The sequence below is a fragment of the Drosophila ficusphila genome, unplaced genomic scaffold (assembly GCF_018152265.1).
Source record: "Drosophila ficusphila isolate 14025-0441.05 unplaced genomic scaffold, ASM1815226v1 contig_198, whole genome shotgun sequence".
In the NCBI taxonomy this organism is placed as follows: Eukaryota; Metazoa; Arthropoda; class Insecta; order Diptera; family Drosophilidae; genus Drosophila; species Drosophila ficusphila.
In genome coordinates this window covers 4,836,310-4,849,049 of record NW_025064092.1, presented here as the reverse complement: position 1 = coordinate 4,849,049, position 12,740 = coordinate 4,836,310, and positions in this window count along the sequence as shown.

Genomic DNA, 12,740 nt, shown 5'->3' with positions numbered 1-12,740 from the left:
CGATTCCCCACTTTCCCCTACTATTTAAGCCAACTTATACAATTTAAATGGGGAAATCAGGATTTATTTTTGTTGGCTGAAGCCAGTTTTTCGTTTTTTTTTTATTTTTGAATTGTTAGAATAAGTATCGTTGAATTTGAAGTTTACTGTAAGTTAGTTTAGGGCGAAGGCGGGAGCGCAATAAAGCTTTTGTTCGCTCTCTGCAAGTTCGCTCCGTCTTCGCCAACCTTCGGTAAGCTAGGCTTAAGTATGATTGTGGAGAATAGAGCATTCGTTGAAATTGAGTTCGATCGAGCGCACGCATTATTTTTCGTTTCGTTGTCGTTTTGCCAATAAAAATTAATTAGCCACCCAACGTTTTCGGGATTAAATATTTAGAAAAACTATTCTAAATTTTCATGGCGCCCCCGGGTGGACTAATTAATTAAATAAAAGGCAACAATTTTTTTAAAGTGACAGTGACACAAATAACAAACAATTGCAAGTGATTTTTTTTCTTGTGGTTTTTTTGCTATAAAAATTGCACAAAAATATAAAGTTCTTGTGAAGTACATACAAGTTGCCCGCGACGTGTGGTGTTTTTAATTATTAAAAAACAACAGCAAATTCACTCGTGCCGGTCGCGAAATTAAATACCTAATTCGAATTTTCTGCCACCGACGAGGGATGCCCTGCGATTGTTCGAGTTGCAAAAGGAAAGTGGCAGCTGGATTGAAAGATCCAAACGAAGAACCAAAGGTATTTGTGCAAAAAATTGAAAGCTGAGTTTTTGACAATAAACTAGAAATATTCGTTAATTGTCTAGTGCTGAAAAATTGCACCTCGCTTTCAATTCTTGGCACATATGTACAAAATAGTAGAGCTAGATTGCATGCAAATTAAAATTTAAACAATTTAAATAATATCAAAAAGTAGCAAAATATTAAAGCCATTATATATATATATAAATACCTAATATATTTACAAGTGCTAAATTTCTGTATACTATTTGAACCGCCTTTGGATGCAACTTTTGTTTAATTGTGTTAAATTATTGCAATCACTGTCGCCCCCCTTGTTTTTAATTATCGTCAAAACCTCGCAAGTTAATAGTTGGGAAGTTAATCTGAGCCGTTATACACAAATATATAAGCCCTTATATACAAGCAGCTGCAGCGGTAAACTTTTTTCGTTTTCGCTTTCGCTTGGTCGCCGCTAGCAGCGTTGTTGTTGTTGTTGGGTTCTTGTCATTTGGGCGCGCTACAGGTTAACGGACCGTCAAGTGACGCGCTACCCCGCATTCGGTTGGGTATATTGTTTTTCGCCGTCGTTTGCACCCACTATTAATTTTGATACTTCGTGCCTCGATATTCAATTTAAAAATTATTTTCGTTGTTTCTCGCTTTTAAATAATTATTTAATAATAATAATTATTTAATAATTTTTTTTCGAACAAATTTAATAATTAATAAATTATTATTTTTTTGTGGTTTAGTTCGAAAATTAATCTCATTTAAATTTTTCACACTTGGTCCTTTAATAATTTACTTTAATAAATTTGGTTTTTGATAATTTAATTCAAAAATGAGCCAAGAAAAGCCAAAAAGTAACCTGCTTGAAGACTTGAAAGCCAAGTTACAAAATCGAGTAAAAAGCATTCGCCGATTAAGTGATCGACTCGATTCTGGCGCGATCGCGATTAAAGAAGAAGAATTAAAATGTAGATTAGATACGTTAAACGCTGCAATTAATAAGGCAAATCTATTGCAAGAAGAGATAGAAGATATAGATGATGGCGATGAATTTAGAGATGAGTTGGAGGAGCTATCAATTGTTACCAAGGCAAAATTAATGTCGCTTTTGTCGGCCTTGAAGACAGCAAGCGATCCAAAAATTTCCGGATCAGCTTCTGTAGCCCCAACTCGAGCTCGACTTCCGAATTTGGCCTTGCCAAAGTTCAGCGGCAAATATTCGGAGTTTAAAAATTTCATCAGCCTTTTTGAAACTCTCGTTCATCAAGACGACAGCATTCCAGTTATCGAGAAATTTAACCACCTAATTTCGTGTCTCTCCGGTGAAGCCTTAGGGACTATTAAGGCTTATCAAGTCACCGCGAGCAATTATGAGAAGGCTATGGCCAGCCTTAAAAAAGTCTACGATAACGAATGCTTGATTTTTATGAATAATATCTCAACATTGTTCACTCTTCCAAAAATTACGCACCAATCAGCGTCTTCCTTAAGAAGCCTTATCGATACCGTTTCATCAATTTATGGATCGTTGTTATCGATAGGAGATGATACAAAAATATCCAATGCAATGTTGATTTATCTCGTCTTGAACAGAGTAGACCCAGTGACTAAACAAAAATGGGAAGAACAGCTCGATTATGAAACTTTGCCGCTTTGGTCCGATTGTGAGAAGATGTTGAATCGCCGATATCAGCATTTATCTGCTGAGGAAACATCAAAACCAAAGCAAGATAAATTAATTCCGAGCAAACATAATCGAAGCTCGTTTTCGTGTTCTTCGACCAACACTAAGTCCGTGCAAAGTTGTAGCTATTGCAATGCTGGAGACCATGTCCTAGCGAACTGCAGTCCGTTTGGTCGGCTGTCAGTAATGCAAAGGTTCGATTTTGTTAAATCTGCGTCTTTGTGCATCAATTGTCTGCGAAAGGGTCATACGGTTTCCAAATGCAAGGGAAGTAAATGTCGAGTTTGTGGTCGCTCGCATCACGTTTTACTACACAGATATACCGTATCCGAGAATAGCTTAGCGTTGCCACCACCCCAAGAGAGTCTGTCTCCCTCTAAAAGTCAGGATCAGCCTTCCACGTCACATGTTATGCATGCGACATCGTTGGACAGGGTGATTTTGGCCACGTCGATCGTAAGTGTCCGCACGAAAAGCGGTGAATACATTTTGGCTCGAGCCCTTCTTGACTCTGGGTCTCAAGCCAATTTCGTTACAGAAGACCTTGCTCGCCGCTTACAGATCCGTAAAGAGGAATCGTGTATCAACTTACTTGGTATTGGCGAATCCAATTCTCAAGTTAAGAAAAAGGTACACACAGTGGTGAAGTCGCGAATAAATGGTAGTGAATTTTCGTTCGATTTTTGGATTTTGAAATCGATATCCGGATATCATCCGGACCAGTCTGTGAATATCAGTGACTGGAAAATTCCAAAGAACGTACCATTAGCAGACCCCTATTTCTACAAGCCACAAAGAATAGATATGTTGATAGGAGCAGAATCATTTTTCGAGCTTTTAGCTGTTGGTCAAATTAAGCAAGGTCCTGACTATCCAACTCTTCAAAAGACCCTACTTGGATGGGTTGTTTCAGGCAGATACAAGGCGTCTGCCCCAAGAGATGTTGTGAATAGTTTCAGTTGTAGTGAAGAGCTATTAGTATCGATTGATAGCACACTACAAAAGTTTTGGTCACTGGAAGAAATGCCATCTATAAAGAAAATTCTATCACCTGAGCATAAGTTGTGTGAAGAACACTATAGAAAGACCACTCAGGTTTTGCCATCAGGTCGGTTTGAAGTTAGATTGCCGTTTAAATCTGATCCCACTGGATTGGGCAACTCATTCGAGGTTGCAAAAAGGAGATTTCTGTCGCTCGAAAGAAGGTTGTCGCGAGATCCTGAATTAAAGAAAATGTATCTCGAGTTCATGGAAGAATACCTCGCGTTAGGTCATATGTCTCCTACAGACAATAGAGTTCCTTTGACTCCACATTATGTTATTCCGCATCAGTGTGTCCTTAGGCCCCAGAGTACGTCTACTAAGTTGCGTGTCGTGTTTGACGCCTCTTGCAAAACGTCATCTCAGGTGTCCCTAAATGATATCTTGATGGTAGGCCCAACTATCCAAGATGAGTTATACTCCACACTGCTCCGCTTCCGGCTGCACAGGTTTGCTCTGACAGCCGATGTTAAAAAAATGTATCGTCAAGTAATGGTAAATGAAGCGGATAGGCCATTTCAACTCATAGTGTGGAGAAGAGACCCCTCAGAATCCTTGAGATTATACCAGCTCAACACCGTAACATATGGAACTGGTCCAGCTCCATATCTAGCGATTCGGTGTTTAAAAAGGTTGAGTGAATCTGCCAAACTTTCATTCCCTAGAGCTGCTGAAGTGATTGGATCCGACTTTTACGTCGATGATATGCTAACTGGTGCTGCATGCGTCGAGGAGCTCAGATCTATTAGGTCTGAAGTGTCTCAGGTTCTTCAAACCGCCGGGTTTGAATTGACAAAGTGGTTTTCGAACTCACCTGAGGTCACCGCATCTGAGAGCACAGTTAAATCCATACCGATCTCGGATTCAGAGTCGACGAAGGCGTTAGGCATATCGTGGTTGCCTAACGAAGATTCTTTCAAGTTTGAAATTGACAATTCCGTCATGGGTCTCAGAGCGACAAAGCGGAACATACTATCGGTGACATCGAAGCTGTTCGACCCCCTCGGCTTGCTTAGTCCTATCGTAATCAGAGGAAAAATCCTATTGCAGGAACTCTGGCTGAACAAGTTGGATTGGGATGAGTCGATTCCTGTGCATTTGGAAACTGCGTGGAATAAGTTGAAAAATACATTGTCTCGTTTGGAAGAGATAACAATTCCGCGGTATGTGCACACCGATCCGATGTCACCGGTTCAATTGCATGCCTTTGCCGACGCATCCATGAGAGCTTATGGAGCTTGCGTCTATATTCGTAGCAAAACTGCAGAAGGTATTAAACTGTCATTACTGACGTCAAAATCTAAAGTAGCGCCGCTCAAGACTAAAACGCTCCCAAGGCTTGAGTTATGTGCCGCTCACCTTCTCGCAGATCTCTGTCACAGAATCAAACCCCTATTAAAGGTCCCTATCGAACGGATAGTATATTGGTCAGACTCGGAAGTTACGTTGCATTGGATTCGATCCCATCCGTCTTCTTTGTCGATATTCGTCTCGAATAGGGTAGCGGAGATTCAGGAGTGGTCAGGAGAAGCTACGTGGCGGCATGTCCCAACTAACCAGAACCCAGCAGATATTGTATCAAGAGGTTGTGACATAGAGGAAATTAGCGATTCAATCTGGTTTACTGGACCATCCTTTTTGAAGAATGGAGAAGAGACCTGGCCCAAAAACTCACATTTCGTTCTTGATGAAAAGGTCCTAATTGAAGAATCAAGGAAGACTGTGGTAACGATGGCCGCCACGGTACGGAAGTCGGAACTGGTAGATGTCATCGAGGGATTTTCGTCACACCTCAAGCTGCTTAGAGTGTTCGGTTACATGTTCCGCTTTATAAGGAAATGCAGAGACAAGAGTATAGTTTTTGGAAAAACTCTGTCTCCGAATGAGTACAACGAAGCCTTCTTAAAAATTGTCGAGACCATCCAGAAACACGAGTATCACGAAGTTCTTGAAAAAGTTCGGAAGAACTCCAGAGTTGGCCCAAGTCTTCAACGATTGAACCCATTCATTCATGAAGACTCAGGCACTTGGTGTAATTTTTCGTTGTTGCGAGTTGGGGGGCGATTAGCAAATGCTCCTATAACGTACGATGCCAAGTTTCCCCTGCTGTTGACAAAATGCTCCCAATTTGTGCAGAGCTATGTCCGGCATTTGCATCTAACCAATTTTCATGTCGGGCCACGAGCACTTGTGAGTCTCCTTCGACAGCGTATTTGGATCGTAAACGCTCAGGAGGTCTGCAGTCAAATAGTTCGATCCTGTATTCGCTGCTTTAAATGCAAGCCTCGACTAATGACACAAATTATGGGAAATTTACCCGCAGATCGTCTCCGTGCTCTCCGCCCATTTAGTATCTGTGGCGTTGATTTTTGTGGCCCCGTCTATACGACATTGAAAATTCGTGGAAGGCCTCCTTATAAGTCCTACATAGCGCTTTTTGTTTGTTTTGCGTCCAAAGCGGTTCATCTAGAAATTGTTTCAGATTTAACCACTAACTCCTTTTTATTGGCTTTCCAAAGGTTCGTTGGGCGCCGAGGATGCCCTCGCACAGTCCACTGCGACAACGCGACGAACTTCGTCGGAGCCAGTCGCCACTTCCAGGGCCTTCGGAAGCGCATCGAGGAGGAAGCAGACGCCATACGCGAATTCGCGTCAAGAAGCGGATGCGAGTTTGCATTCACACCGCCTCGGGCTCCGCACATGGGCGGGCTTTGGGAGGCAGGTGTGAAAACTGCAAAGCACCTACTCCTACGAGCGGTGGGCAGCGCGCTCCTAACCGCAGAAGAGCTGGAGACGGTGCTCGTCGGGATCGAGGCGGCGATGAACTCCCGGCCGCTAGGCGCGCTATCCAACGATCCCAGCGACGGAGAAGCGCTAACACCAGGGCACCTGCTGACAGGCGGGCCGCTATTTCCCATCCCAGCACTCCGGACCCCGGACCAGGCGGGTCTCAGTTGCTTGCGGCGATGGCAACTTGTCTCGTCAGCCAGGCAAATGTTCTGGCGGCGATGGTCCCTGGATTATGTGCTGGGCCTGCAAATTCGGAGCAAGTGGCACCAGGAGCAGCCCAACATCCAGGAAGGACAACTGGTCGTCGTCGCCGAGGACAACCTGCCGCCTCAACAATGGCTGATAGGGAGGATCATCGCCACTCACGCAGGAGAGGACGGCATGGTCAGGGTCGTCGAAGTGAGGACCAGCGGAGGAGGGATTTTTAAGCGGGCCATCCATAAATTGGCGCCGCTTCCAATATGTTGAAGCCGGACGGGCCTTCAACGGGGCCGGTGTTGGCTGAAGCCAGTTTTTCGTTTTTTTTATTTTTGAATTGTTAGAATAAGTATCGTTGAATTTGAAGTTTACTGTAAGTTAGTTTAGGGCGAAGGCGGGAGCGCAATAAAGCTTTTGTTCGCTCTCTGCAAGTTCGCTCCGTCTTCGCCAACCTTCGGTAAGCTAGGCTTAAGTATGATTGTGGAGAATAGAGCATTCGTAAAATTGAGTTGAGTCGAGCGCACGCATTCTTTTTCGTTTTCGTCGTTTTGCCAAATAAAAATTAATTAGCCACCCAACGTTTTCGGGATTAAATATTTAGAAAAACTATTCTAAATTTTCAATTTTATTTGTTTAAATATTAATGCTTAAATACTTATAATTTCACATCCTAAAAATTATTTAAGACTCCTAACACGATTTAAACATAGAAGGATTTTATTTGTTTGTTAGTATATATTTTTGTAGTTCTTAATGCTCAATAAAATATAAGACAAAGCATAGCGCATGCCAACCAAATTATTAGGTACATCTATAAAGCAGAATTTAAATTTAAATTTAACCAGTTTTTTTCGTTCAACTCCCCGCAGAACTCAAAACTCTTGAACCGGCGGCTCTCAATTTAATTTGCAACTAATTGCGAGTCATTAAGAGGGCACCTAAAAAACTGCGGGAAAAGGTCAGCACTCCTCGTTTTATTCTTTGACCCCCCGAAAACAAAAAAAAAAATAAACGAAACGCGAAGCGAAGCTGCGGGAGCAAAAAAAAGAAGCATTTTAATCTAGCAATTAAGGCATAATGTGCTTTAATTAACCGCTAAAATCTAAAAAGCGCGCATAAATAACCAATTGACAGCGGCGGCGGTGGGAAAGGGGAGGAAAGGGGGTGTTACAGGGGCAGATAGGGACTTACCAAGGCCATAAATTGAATTACGTTAAGCCCCCAAGCATAATGGTCAAAATAACACGCAATTTGCCGGCTGGCCGCAAAACGCCCGAGAAGCAAAACGCCCAGGGCCTCCCACAAAAATGGCTATTTGAACATCCCGGGACCACCCAATCGCACCACCAACCACCCACCCAGCAGGCAAGCACCACCCAGCCACCAAATCGATGGATAGAGCCACACCCACCGCTTGTGTTAATTTCTGGGAAATCACTTAATCCTTTAAATATCGCCCGCTCGCTGCTCTGTGACACCTTAACCCACATTTGCCCCGCCAACCGAAATGACGCGCAAATTTACATTGCCACCCACTTTGGCACCATCTTTCTCCCCCTTTTCGCCCCTTTCCATTTCACAGGAGAGAAAGAGAGGGAGAGAGGGAGAGAAGAAGAGAGGGGGAGCGCTACAAAGTCATCGCATTAGTGACGCTCTGAAGATTATTTACCTAGGAATGCGTGTAAAATGACACCAATGTATTGCGACACCCCCTTGGAAAACTGAGAAGCCCAGGAAAACCTTTCCCCAGCTTTCTCCCACCCCCTCCCCCTCCCTCTTCTTCCCTCAATTTCTCCCTGTCTTTTTTGCCATTTCTCCAGGCCACCAAGCGTGTTACTCTATTAAATTTAAATTAAAAATTGATTAAAATGAGCCCGGCCACGGCCTGTAACCCTCCATCTCCCCCCTCTCTCCGCTCCGTTTGGGGTCACCACGTCCCGGGAAAACAAACTCCGTCGCCCCTCTCCCCTCTTCCCTCTTGAAACCCCCTCTTCCCCCAACTGAATCAAAAAGGAGGTGCCAGGCACTTGCAACTCACGGCTCGCAGCTGGAGGATACACACAATTAACGTAAGCTTTTCCTTCGAAAAATGTGGCTGAAAGCGGGGAGTTATAAAGTGAAGAGGAGGCGGGGAGGGTGGGAGAAGTGGGTGGTTGGGAGGGGGGCTAAGGCGGACAGGGGACAGCGGGCCAGGCTGAATGCGTTGCGGGTAAGCAACTTTCGCCGTTGATGTTCCGTGGCGAAAGTTCGCCGAGCGGGCAGCATCTTTTTCTTGGGCTGCGTTTTGGTAAATTAAATTTGTGCATTACGCAAATGAGCAGCCGCCACACGAAGGTGATGGCTTCCTTACGTTGATCTACACTGAAAAAAAAGAAAGTCTAAACAGGAAGGGGTCGTTAACTTCAAATGTCTCACCACCAAAAAATTAAGCTCTATCTAAAATATTTTTTGTTATATAAGTTTTTTTTAAATATAAGAGAATAATAGTGATTATAATTTATAATTATGTAAGCATTGTAACAACCATCTATAGTAATTTTATAAACACTGTTTTCCCTGTGTAAAAAATATGCAGTGCAAATGAACCCTTGCCTCAGTATCTCAGGGCCTAATGATCCCTGGCCAAGAGATTGGATGGCAAGCCGGAAAATCAGGAAAAAAAGGGGTTGCCAGGGAAAATTGCTGCGTGGATGGGTAATGATTGCTCCCTCCCGTTGCCATTTGATTGGATTGTTGCGGTACGAATAAGGTATTATATATATAAATTTGTAGGATAAAGAAACGTACGTTGCATTAACAAAAAACATTAAAGATTGCACTGATAAACTTAAATATATTAATTATGGGTTATAGTTCTACAACCAACAAAGAAAGCGTATTTATATCTTTAACATTTAAATATTTAATATCTGTGAGTCTATAAATAATTATGTGGTAATGTAATTTTCACCAAATGCCCTAAATCTTGAACTTTAAAGCAATACTCACCCAATATCCGCTTAACAATGTTCAAAGGGAGGGAAGATGAGGGATTGGGTTAGTGCTCCAAATACCCAAGCAAATGCGCTGTGATTTGATTGAATTTTTGTGGTCTCAAGTCTCGTCTCGAGATGAGTTGATTTTCCTCAAGTCAGCCAGGGATTTTCCCGGTTTTCCGACTCCCCCTCCCCCTTAATTTCCCCCGCCTCGCATCCAATTCTTTCCGCTCCCTCTTTGTTCTTACGTTTTAATTAAAAAGTGTCGCTTAGTGCGACTGTCCATTTGACTGATGGGTGGGGATATAGAATATAGGGTGGGTTAGCTTGGTGGCTCAGTGGGTTTGGTGGGCTGGTGGGGCGTTTCAGCAATTAAGCCGCCGTGTTGCCCCCTGTCGCTTGGCTTAATGAAAACGATTATCGACTGCGGGGAAAGGGGATAAAGGATGAAGAATGAAGGATGAAAATGGAAACAGAAGTGGTCCGAATGGATCTGAATCTGGAATTGAACCTGAACCCAAATCCAAATCCGGATCTGGTTCTGGGTTCTGGGTTCTAAGAAGACTCCTCCTGACTGCCTGCAAACTTATTGCCTTACAAATTCTTCAATAAATTAAATGTCCTGTCAGCTCGGATTCCCGGATTCCCGGATTCCTCCGGAGTCCTCCTCCGCTCATCAATGGAATGGCCAAGTGAATTTCCATCGCTCGTTGGCGCTTCACTGAGCAACTTCATCATCGGTTATGTGCTGGAGAAATCGGACTGCGGACGGGATGGCCAGCTGATGGATGGCCAAATGCTCGACTCCTCCGACCAGGAATTGAATGATTGCTGGGTGGACAAAAAGGGGAGCAAAAGGGTGGAAGGGGGAGGTGGGAGGTGGAGTGTCAGGTAGAAGGCGCGCAGCTAAATTAAATCTAATTTGTCCTCGGCTGTTTGCGGACGGCCTTTGTCAAATGTCCCTTGGGTGGAAACGAAAACCAGTTCATATTTTGCAGGATCCTATTGCCTTCTGCATCAGGAGGATACTGAGTTTAATGGGTGAACTGTAATGATTAATACTCATATATTATGCCTGGAATAGATTATTTGATCTGTCTTCCTTCTTTTTTTTTGAGTAGCTGACTGAACTGAAACCCAATTCAGGCTAACTGATGATGGCCAAGAACATTTACTCATTTGGCACTTTGTCATTCTCAGCGAGGCAAAGGCAACAACTTAATAAGCCGTCTTTTGTGCTCCCAATCCTACCCGCTTTTTATTCGCATCCCCCTTCTATTCCTTTCCATTCATCAACTCTTTTATAGCTGGGGAAATAAAAAATGCTTAAAAAAATATCAACTAAGGATTACCCCTTGATGGTGCTTGAATATGACAGAAGAACTTGCATATCACATTTTGTAAAAATTGAACAACGTAACTTTTTCAATTCTTTTTTCAATTATGAACCTTGAGCAATCAATTTTAAATCAATTAAATAATAGGAACAATAAACATGCTTTAATTATGGGGAACATATAACAAATATAAACCTATATCATATCCATGATTATGTTTTTTTAATCTCCAAGTTATCCATCACTTAGGCTACGGTTTTCGCAATGCCCGGAAAACCCGTGCTACCCATCATTCAGTTCCAGGAAAAATTGAAGTTGGGGAAAAGGAAATGGAAATTAAAACGAGCCACTCAATTACGCAAATTAAAACGAGAATGTAGGCGGCGCTAAGGCAAACAAAACCGAACCGAACAACACAGAACAAAAACCAAAACAAAAACAAAAACAGGACGTAAAAAGGCATAAAATATCTCAAAAGAGGAATGCGAACAGCGTCCTTTCCCCGTTTTTCCTTTCGCCCCTCCCCCTTTCACTTCACCCTTTCACCCGCCTTGTTTTCCCTGTTTTTCCATGTCAACGTTATTTTTTGTTGTTGTTTTGTTTTGTTTTATTTCTGTTTTTATAAAATAATAAAGTTCGCCGAGGTCGCCGTCATAAAATGCGCCAATTGACGCGGGTCAACTCCTTGAGAACCCAACCCAAGCCCAAGCCGAAACCCTTTCCCAAACACATTTACATCCCCCTTTCGAAGGTCCTGGGGTTCCAAAGGACCTGCGACCCGTGGCATGCTGAGGGCCAATAAAATCAAATTAAAAGGCGCCAAAGTGTCACGATTATGAGACTTAAGCGAAATCAATTAAAAGCAAAAAAAGCAAGGGGGGAAAAGAGCGAAAAATGAAAACGAGAAAGTTGAGGGCAAATGTGAAAAAGGAAAAGTGGCACAAGTGGGTGGTTTCATTTATTTTTTCTACTTTTTTTTTGGGGGTGCTGCGATGGAGACGTTGTCCATGTGTCAAAGTGGCCCCACCGCCCCCTTTTTTTCCCCCGACTGACTGACGTTTCTGGGTGCGCCCATGCAAATTACAAGGGATAACAAATAGTTGTTTTCCTTCGCTGCCAGGAAAAAAGGGAGACAATGGCCAACATTCAGGACAGGGAATGGGTGGACAAGCCACCAACTGGGCTGGGCACCAAAAGTCAAGGAACACGGGTGAGTTTGGCTTAGATATTAACGGAGCCATCAGGAGCCAACATTAAGGAAAAACCTTTGCCATCGATATCACATGATTTTTGTACGTTCTATGAAGTTTTGTCCGAAAACCTCCTTAAAATTGTTAGAAATGATTTAACTTTTTAAATTACCTGGTAAGCGACATTTAGAAGAGCCACGAAACATTTAAGAAAAGACCTATCCCATCGAAATAAAATGATTTTTGTTGTTCTGTGAAGATTTTTCGTAAAAAATGCTAAAACCTTAATAAATAATTTTTGCGATTTAGGCCCATGTAATGGACCAATGGTTTCAATAAATAGATAATCAAATAGATTCGGGACGATTCTTAAAAACTCATACCCACTCGTTTTTGTGCCTCCTCGGTTGTTTTGTACCTGTTTTCCCTGCTTTTAAAAGCCTCGAGCTGAAATTGAAATGTGACAAGCTCAATTACTAAAAACCATGTCCAGACCTGTCTTAATTTTTCGCCATCCACTCGTCGTGACATTTAATACACCAAAACAAAGCTGCGTGAAATGTGCGCTCCTCAGCAGATTTGATTCATGCCACTCGGCGGAGGAGGAACTTCTTTGCATGTGCGACTTCAAACGAACGTTGAAAATGTTAAGCCCAAGCGTACGTATAGAAAAGAATTACCCGTAGTCTTCCAATTACAGCTGTTCAGCTCCCCACTCCCCCTCGAAGGTCGCCCCCTCCCCCCTTCTTCTGCTCGTGAGTTGACTTAACATTACGTATACGCCCCTCATCCAC